We start from the raw sequence: 9,999 nt of genomic DNA, 5'->3' as shown, positions 1-9,999 counted from the left end.
AATTACATCTGTACTGAGCAGGTAAAGATATTTATCCTTGTCATTATTCCCTAAACAATACAGTGTAACAACTATTTGCATAAGATTTATATCATATTAACTATTATAAGTAACCTAGAGATGATTTAAAGTATACAGGAAGATATCTGTAGGTTATGTGGAAATACTATGCCATTTTAAATTAGGGATTTTGGTATCTGCAGGATGTCCTGGAACCTATTGCCCACAAATACCGAGGGATGGCTGTACACACACACATATATATAAAGAGAGAGAGAGAGAGAGATAGAGATATCTCAAAATAGGACAGACATACTCAATACACTGTCCAGGCTCTTTCCTCCCTGGCTGCTTGAGGATTGATCGCCCGCCATCAGGAATGACAGTAACTATCTGGACCAGGAAATTCACGACCAACCAACTACTTCAGAAGAAACAAATGGTCATCAGTGACCTTCACCCTGGGAAGGCAACAGTACCAGAGACAGAAATTAGGGGGAAACTAGCCAGAATGTAAAAGACCACACTGGACGTCATCTTTGTGTTGGGATTCAGAACTACTTTGGTGGTGGCAAGACAACTGACGTGGCATGATTTACAGTTCCTCGAATTATGCAAAGGAAAATGAACCCAAACATAGACTTACAAGACATGGCCTGTACAAGAATAAGAAAAAGACCTTAAGAAAGCAGCGAAAGGAAAGCAAGAGCAGAACGAAGAAGATTGGGGGAACCGCAAAGGCCAACGTTGGTGCTGGCAAAAGCCAAAGAAGTGAGGATTCTGCAGTGACGATACCTGAGGCCTTTGTGTGGATTTTTCACAAGAGGATTAGTAAATTTACAGACATTAAAAAATATACTGGCCGGGCGCTGTGGCTCACGCCTGTAATCCTAGCTCTTGGGAGGCCGAGGCGGGCGGATTGCTCAAGGTCAGGAGTTCAAAACCAGCCTGAGCAAGAGCGAGACCCCGTCTCTACTATAAATAGAAAGAAATTAATTGGCCAACTGATATATATATAAAAAATTAGCCGGGCATGGTGGCACATGCCTGTAGTCCCAGCTACTCGGGAGGCTGAGGCAGGAGGATCACTCGAGCCCAGGAGTTTGAGGTTGCTGTGAGCTAGGCTGACACCACGGCACTCACTCTAGCCTGGACAACAAACCGAGACTCTGTCTCAAAAAAAAAAAAAAAAAAAAAAAAAAAAATATACTGTCCGGCCGGGCGCGGTGGCTCACGCCTGTAATCCTAGCTCTCTGGGAGGCTGAGGCGGGCGGATTGCTCAAGGTCAGGAGTTCAAAACCAGCCTGAGCAAGAGCGAGACTCCGTCTCTACTATAAATAGAAAGAAATTAATTGGCCAACTGATATGTATATAAAAAAAATTAGCGGGGCATGGTGGCACGTGCCTGTAGTCCCAGCTACTCGGGAGGCTGAGGCAGTAGGATCGCTCGAGCCCAGGAGTTTGAGGTTGCTGTGAGCTAGGCTGACGCCACGGCACTCACTCTAGCCTGGACAACAAAGCAAGACTCTGTCTCAAAAAAAAAAATAAATAAAAAATAAAAATATACTGTCCAGTAATATAGCTATGTTATTTTCCTTTTTTTTTTTTTTTACGGTTTGAATAGTTAACCATTCACTGCCCAGTAATCCAGCTATGTTAGGGTGGAAAGGCTAGTAGGCGCCATGGTGCGGGTGGAGAAAGATTTCTCACACAGAGATTAAGATATAAAAGTTAAAAAGTTTATTTTGTCCTTTTCAGAGAAGAGAGAGAGGGAGAGGGAGAGACACACACACGTGGCATCCCAAAGAAAGAGAAGGGGGGACCAGCAGCGAGGCCAAGTGGCTCACTGCTTTTATGGGGACAAAGAAAAAACAAACAGTGATGGCTGTGAGTTGGTAACAAAAGTGGCAGCAGGTAGACAACAGGAACTGCAAGGATGTCAAAGTCCAGGAGCTGGTTTCCTGCCCTTCCTTGGAGAAGGGATTATCACAGGAGATGACTCTGTCCTCCAGCTTTGGTTGAGGCTGTGGCTTGTTCTCTCCTGCTGCTTACTCAGGAACTCTGTAAAAGCAGATTCTCAAAAAACAATCTTGAACGAGAGAGATTTGCATCTCTTTTCCGTCCATTCAGCTCTTTCCAGAAGTTGCGCAAAACAGAACTCCTGCAGGATGCCTGTTAGCGAGAGAACTCACAGGATTGATCTTTAACTGTCACTGGGGAAATGGTGGAATTAGGCATTTTCCTGTTATTTTTGCAAGGCCACACCTTTGAGCTACAGACTCCATTTAAAACCTGTGGCTCCCCAGAATGATTTTCGAAACAATAGTTATAGAAACTATTTTAGAAACAATTCTGATATTTTTTGGTAATCGCTGGGAGGAGGAAGGCCATAACTCATCAGTTCTCCTGCAACAGAACTTATTTCCCCACCTCCGCTTGGCAACACGTATCATAACATTTGATCTAAAAAAATCCACTTTTATCATCTCTGAAAATGAAGCCGAATAAAGAAATAAATCTAAAAAAAAATCCACTTTTGTGGATTTCTCTTAGAGAACTAATCAAAAACACAAATATGGGCCGGGCGCAGTGGCTCACACCTGTAATCCTAGCTCTCTGGGAGGCCAAGGCGGGCGGATTGCTCGAGGTCAGGAGTTCGAAACCAGCCTGAGCAAGAGCGAGACCCCGTCTCTACTATAAATAGAAAGAAATTAATTGGCCAACTAATATATACAAAAAATTAGCCGGGCATGGTGGCGAATGCCTGTAGTCCCAGCTACTTGGGAGGCTGAGGCAGGAGGATCCCTTGAGCCCAGGAGTTTGAGGTTGCTGTGAGCTAGGCTGACGCCACGGCACTCACTCTAGCCTGGGCAACAAAGCAAGACTCTGTCTCAAAAAAAAAAAAAAAAAAAAAACCACAAATATGGATTTATGTATAAAGGTGTTCACTGAAGCATTATTTCTAATGGTACAACATGGAAAGCATTTAACAGCATGGAAATGCTCACAAGAAAGGCTGTGTGAAAGAGTATGAAACACGGCACCCTCATAGGGAGAGACCGGGAGAAACAGACCAAAACACTTAACGGTATCTCTGAGTGGCAGAATTTTTTTTTTATTTCAGCATATTATGGGGGTACAGATTTTAAGGTTTCAATAAATGCCCTTTACCCCCTCCCCCCACAAGTCTGAGTTTCCAGCATGACCATGAGTGCCAGAACTTTAGCATTTTAATTTTGTTCTTTCTACTTCTGCATCTACTTCTTTACTTGAAAACGTAGTTTTGCATCTAGTTTAGAATACCTACGATCGATATATCTGGAGAAAGATCTTTCCTTATGCAGATAAAAGAAGTAATTCCTCTTTTTCAAAAAGATGAAGAGACTTGAATTACCAGTGCTGTTATCCATTGGTATCTGCAGCACGCCCAAGCCTCAGCCCAACCCCTGCCCAATAGCTGAGGCCTCCCTGTCTGAACTTGGCCCATTTGACGAACATTCCGAGCAGTTCCCGTGGGCCAGGCCCCATGCCAGGCACAGCGGATGAAGCAGCCCAGATGGTGCCCTCATTGGGCTGTCACCATTTCTATAGCCACAGCCCCCAAACAGGCAGCCTCTGCCAGGAACATGAGTTCCTAGCACTTCTTTTGAAGTCCAGGGTTCATTTTTTCTCACGGCAATAGTCATGCTCACTGAGCCGCTCACAAACACCCAGATGACTCCAGTTTCCACAGCTCCCAAGTGCTGTTGCCCTAGACTTCTGGGAAATTGCTTTTTTTTTTCTTTTTTCTTTCTTTTTTTTTTTTAGTTTCTGAACTGTTTGTTCTTTACCCAACAACTATTCATGAAAACCTTCTGAGAGTCAGGCTCTGTGCTGAGCGTTATGGTACAAATAGAACTTTCTAGGCTCCTGTCCATAGGACACCCATGGCTTAATTTGTAGACAGACGAGCCCACCAAGGCCACAGCCAGCAAGGGGAATCTCCTTGGAAAGGAAAAGATGCAGGCAGTGCTGTGCAGGAAGGAGCCCAGAGGGTAGACACCTTTTGGAATAGCTGCCTCTTCCTCAAGAACTGCTACCAGTGCTGCAAAATGATTTCTGGGAGCTCGTTTTAATCATTTTTAGCCTATTTCAACTCCCCCAACCTACCCATGCAGATGCACTAAACTAAGCACTCCAACATTCAGCACTTAAGAAACAAAAGCAGCTCATTCATCATTCAGCAGGCGCTTGGATGGAAAGAGAAAAACTAAAAATGGCACATTCACCCAGCCTCCCATTCCCCTACTCTGGATCCCACGAAGAAGACTGTCGACCTCAGGTTGAATGTGTTTAAGAAGACTGGGAGGCCGAGGTGGTAGGATTGGTCAAGGTCAGGAGTTCGAGACCAGCCTGGGCAAGAAAGAGACCCAGTCTCTACTAAAAATAGAAATTATCTGAACAACTAAAAATATATAGAAAAAATTAGCTGGGCATGGTGGTGCATGCCTATAGTCCCAGCTACTCAGGAGGCTGAGGCAGGAGGATCGCTTGAGCCCAGGAGTTTGAGGTTGTTGTGAGCTAGGCTGACGCCACGGCACTCTAGCACGGGCAACAGAGTGAGACGCTACCTCAAAAAAAAAAAAAAAAAAAAAAAAAAACAAGAGAAGACTGTTAACCTCGGATTGAGTGTGTTTACAAAGATCTACTGAATCAGAAATGCTGGGTATAGGGTCTAGCGATCTGTCCTGCACCTCCAGGTGGTTCCGATGCCAGCTGCAGTCTGACACCCACTGGCTTAGACCATAGCTCTGTTGCATGGGTTTCTCATCATGGGAGAGACCGAGGGTTGGAGCTGGGGCTTGGGGAACCTCGAAGATGGATCGGTGCTGGCAGCCCCAGGACATTACTGGTGCTCACACCTGTCCTGACATCCCCCCAGCCCATCCATCAGAGCAGAAGCAACTGTGCGGCGGTCTCTCTCTCTTTCCAGGTGGGTCCAGCAGACGGAGATGAGGGCCCATAGCTCTCGGTGCCTTGTTTCCTCCTAGACTATTATTGATTCAGCTAATTTATCTTCTTGGTGGGGGAGGTGCAGTTGACCCAACCATTATATTCTCCTAACTGGGTCCTGAAATTTATGCTTTGATTTATGCCACATTTGGAGCCCAAATGTACTCACTCTCTGAGGCGCCGACCCTCCATGGAAGGGGAAAGACAGCGGTGCCATTAGATTGCCCTATGGGAATGAAACTTTAACTGCTTTTCTCAAAAAGTGAATGTAGGTGAATTACAGTTGTACCAGGATGAACTGGAGTTTCCCTCATCAAGGTCATGCATGGCACATTTTTGGCAGAAACAGGCCTCCTCTCCATTGTTGGCCTTAGGCTGACGTTGAATTCATCTGCGTCCCCCAGAGGCTTGTACTTCCAGACAAGGCCCCCAGGAGGCACCCCGGGGACAAGGGGAATGCAGGCTCCAGTTCAAAGTGGCTGCAGATAAACCACAGCTGGAACCATGACACAGAAATTCAACTTTATTGAGAACAGGCAGGAAGATGTTTCTAGAATGCCTTAATGTAAAATATTCCATTGCAGAGAGAATCTTCATAGCTACCTAAAGGCAATTTCATAAGTACCAATTGCAATCGCCAGATGTGGGGCTACTTTAGCCAGTGTGACCACAAAGTAAATAAGATAATTTTGGTCGCCGATGTCTTCTGGATCTGATGTCTGTGGTCTCTGAGAGAAGGCAGTGCTTGGGAAGGGACATCGTTCTCTCTGGGTAACGCCTGGCGCTCATTTCTTCTCCTGAGTCAAAGCTTCATGCCATGTGAGCTTCCAACCAAGGTCAAGCATCGCCCTGTGGCTGAGTTGTGGAAAGGGGCCTTGCGTGCGGGATCAGGTGTCACAAGGTGCTCCTGCTCACCTTCCAGTGACAGGCTTGGCATTGGCAAAGAGTCTGCCTGGATTCGAGGCTGCACGATCGGATGAGAGCCAGGAGGTTGTACTAGTACCCCAGGGTTGCAGTGATAAAGTGCCACCAACTGAGTAGCTCAAAACAAGAGAAATTTATTTTCTCACAATTCTGGAGGGTGGAAGTCCAAGTCAAGGTGTCAGTGGGGCCATTCCCTCTGACGGCTCTAAGAGAGATCCTTCCTTGCTTCTCCTTGGCTTCTGGTCATTGCTGACAGTCCTTGACCTTCTTGGCTCGTAGATGCATCAGCCCAATCTCTGCTTCCTTTGTCACGTGGTATCCTACCTCTGTGTCTGTGTCCAAATTTCCCTTTTCTTATAATCATATTGTTGGACCATCTGGCATGGCCCAAAGCACCCAGGTAAACGATGACACTCTTATCAAGCAGGATGTTCCAAGAGTTTAGACATCACCTCCCAGGAGTCAAAGGCAGAAGCCAGGTCTTTCTTTGGGTGAAGTTAATTCTTTATTATACAGCTTCATTCTGCAGTCAAACTCTCCACATGGTGGGAGAGACCACCAACAGCCCCAAACTGACAGCCTCCCTATTTAGCAACTCAAGTAGGCAAAACTTCTCTCTACTAATGTCCAAACATCAATTATAGAGAAGTCATATAATTGGCCCTGCTTGGATCACACAGCTACTTTCTTGAATCAATTGCTGTTGCCAAGCACATGGAACCCCACGGTTGGCCAGGCCTGGCTTAAGTGTCCGTGCCTATGGACATGGGTTGAGGGTTTGTAACCATACAAAAGGGGATGAAAACACTTTCTAGGCAAACAAACAAACTGCAACAGACCATATACAACCTGAAATTAAGACAATGCCAGTGTCTTAAGATAATGCCAGTGGAGTTCAAGGTGAGCAGGCCATGGGTGCCATCCATTAAGAAAGGTAAGACAGGAAGAAACAAGTCAGGCTGGGGCAGACGATGGAGAGATGCCGAGGGCAGCTTGAGCTGTACTGCATTTAAGGTGACAATGGACCAACCACACAGACATGTCGAGTGCAGATATCTAAAGAGTTCTGGGGCTCAGGAGAGAGATCAAAGCCAGAGACATAAATTTGGGACCTTTTGTCACATGGAGGATAGGTGACGTCATGGGTGGAGATGAAATTGCTCAGAAAGAGAAGCTGCAAAGAACAAAGAAGAGAGCAAAAGACAGAACTCGAATGAATGTCCTCATTGAAGATTGCAGATAACAAATCTGGGGATAAAATTGAGATGCAGCAGCCAGATAAGAAGAAGAAAAAGCCGGAGAGCACAGAATTCAGGAAGACAGAATTTCAAAAATAAAGGAATAGGCGAGGTGGCTCATGCCTGTAATCCTAGCACTCTGGGAGGCCGAGGCAGGCGGATTGCTCGAGATCAGGAGTTCGAAACCAGCCTGAGCAAGAGCGAGACCCGTCTCTACTATAAATAGAAAGAAATTAATTGGCCAACTAACATATATAGAAAAAAAAATTAGCCGGGCGTGGTGGCGCATGCCTGTAGTCCCAGCTACTTGGGAGGCTGAGGCAGCAGGATGGCTTGAGCCCAGGAGTTTGAGGTTGCTGTGAGCTACACTGACGCCACGGCACTCACTCTAGCCTGGGCAACAAAGCAAGACTCTGTCTCAAAAAAAAAATAAAATAAATAATGAATGGAAAAAATAATAATGATAAGGGAAGGGTTGGCAGTGTGACATGCTATGGGGATGTCAAGTAAGATAAAACCTGGAAAATTTCATCTGATAAGACAACATGAAGGACACTGGTGTCCTTAGCAAGAACCATTTTAATGGAAAATGTGTTAGGTCCAGAGCCGAGAGGGGGACACACGAAGCCTCAGGTGTAGCAAAATGCTGTTTATTTGAGCGTCTGGCTGCAGATGGGTGGAGGCCAAAAAGAGCGTCCATTTGGGGAAAGGGCAGAGCCTTGCATTTTATAGAGGGTTTCTCCTGGGGGAGTGAGCAACTGGGCCAGAACAGCTGCTATAATAAATTTTTTTCAAACAACTGGTTTCTGGGACCCCTATGCCATTGCAGCCGTCTGTGGTTGGAGTTAGATTTACAACCCGGACTCTCCAGACTCCTGTGACTATTGTTTCACAGGTCCTATGATCAAGTGCAGTTTTGAAATAAAACTACCTAAGTTTTCCATTAACCGCATTCTGTCCCATGAGCAAACCTAACAGAGTGGAAACAGAACACCAAATGTCTGTAAATTGGAGATATTGACAGATCCCACTCCAAAAGGTTATTGTGGAGATTCAAAGAGAAAATGTATGTAAAGCCCTTTGCATTCACCTGATACATAGTAAATGCTTAATACAGGGTTGCTATTGTAATGCTATCATTATATTTATTATTTCCTCACCTCCACTCCCCTGAGGGAGAGGAGTAACTGCTCCCTCTCGTCCATCATTAGGTCTCTTCCATGGAGAAATCTGAGAACCAGTGTAAAGGAAATGGCAGCATGGCCCTTCTTAGCTGTGTCAAAAGTAATTTGCAACTATTAAGAATAGAGAATGAACGATTTCCTTACAAATTAGAGCTGATTCAAAGTCAGCCTCATAGCACTCTCAGGCACTCAAATGCAGACTTTGCATTCCTTAGAGGAAGAGAAAGGGGCAAAGTTGTCATCTACACACCACTGGGCTACCCCAGGGGGGTAGATGGTGGGCAGGCAATGGAGGTGAAAGCCCACGGTACAGTAGGGCCTGATGCTCTGATTTCCAGAACTGAAGGCCAGTCCCTCCTCCAGGTCCCCTTTTGCACAAGCCCTTCCCTCAGGCAGAAACTTGTATTTATGAAATGTGAAAACAAAGGAAGACCACCCAAATGAGAACAAGCAAAGGCTCTTTATTCAGAGCTTGCTTTTGCAAGGGAGTCATCCACCTTCACTTGCATTTGGCAGAGACCCAGGAGAGCACAAAATCTCTATAGTGAAGAAAAGGGAAGGCTTAGGTATGCCTTGCTTGGCAGCTGCTGGCATGGAGAAGCTAGAGGGGTTAAGTGGAAGTGGTCACCCCATGTGACTGGTTAGGGGAACAAATTTGGCTTTCTCTGGTTGGTCCTAAACTGGAAGCAAAATAAAAATTAGGGACACTGTTACTAATTGACCAAGTCCTGACCGCTCAAAGCTGATTGCTGCAGAGGTTGTGATTTGGTTTCCTGGACTGGTTGCTGCAGAGGTCGTGGTCCAGAGTTCAATTTTTGTATAAGGCCTGGCCATTGTCCCTTTGTATATTCAGTTTCTCATGACTCAGCCCCCATGCTGTCAGTATCTTTTCTTTTCTTTTTTTTTTTTTCTTTTGAGACAGAGTCTCACTGTCTTGCCTGGCCTAGAGTGCTGTGGCATCAGCCTAGCTCACAGCAACCTCAAACTCCTGGGCTCAAGCGATCCTCCTGCCTCCCAGATAGCTGGGACTACAGGCATGTGCCACTATGCCCGGCTAATTTTTTCTATTTTTAGGTGTTTGGCTAAATTTCTTTCTCTTTATAGTAGAGACGGGGTCTCGCTCTTGCTCAGACTGGTCTTGGACTCCTGAGCTCAAGCAATCCTCCCGCCTGGGCCTCCCAGAGGGCTCGGAATACAGGCGTGTCAGTATCTTAATCTTAAATGCAGGGTGGGGGCGGGGAGATGGTGTTTGTTGGACAAAGAGAAAGTCGATCTTTGAGATTGGTTCACCCAGCCAATAAACAGTTGAAAGTAAATTAATAATGAAAATAAAATAATTTTGCTGTGAACTAAAACTGCTCTAAAAAATAAAAGCTATGGAAAAAAAAATTCAAAATGGTATACTCTACATGATAGAGGAAGTATCCTTCACTCCATGTCACTTATCCAGTATCTTACAGTTGCCTTACTGGGCACAAATGTAAACTCCTTCCACCTCCCCCGACTACTGGAAGAACTAAACGGGGACCTAGGGCAACCCTGGGCGAACACAGGTGTGTTTGGTCCAAACACCGGGGTGTCAAGTCTTTAGGGAACACCCGGAGGCAGAGAGAATAAAAAGCGCCAACAAAAAATAAAGACCCTTGCAGGCGACGGAATTT

The 9,999-nt window shown here is 45.6% G+C and overlaps 1 pseudogene; it reads left to right on the top strand.

Annotated features, from left to right (window-relative positions):
- Positions 1–379: 379 nt before the first annotated feature.
- On the top strand, positions 380–5,522 carry LOC142870518 (small ribosomal subunit protein eS24 pseudogene; annotated as a pseudogene).
- The last annotated feature ends 4,477 nt before the right edge of the window (positions 5,523–9,999 follow it).

Source organism: Microcebus murinus, chromosome 4 (assembly GCF_040939455.1).
Source record: "Microcebus murinus isolate Inina chromosome 4, M.murinus_Inina_mat1.0, whole genome shotgun sequence".
Classification (NCBI taxonomy): domain Eukaryota; kingdom Metazoa; phylum Chordata; class Mammalia; order Primates; family Cheirogaleidae; genus Microcebus; species Microcebus murinus.
The sequence above is the reverse complement of the archived record's forward strand: the minus strand, read 5'-3'. Positions and strand labels throughout refer to the sequence as shown.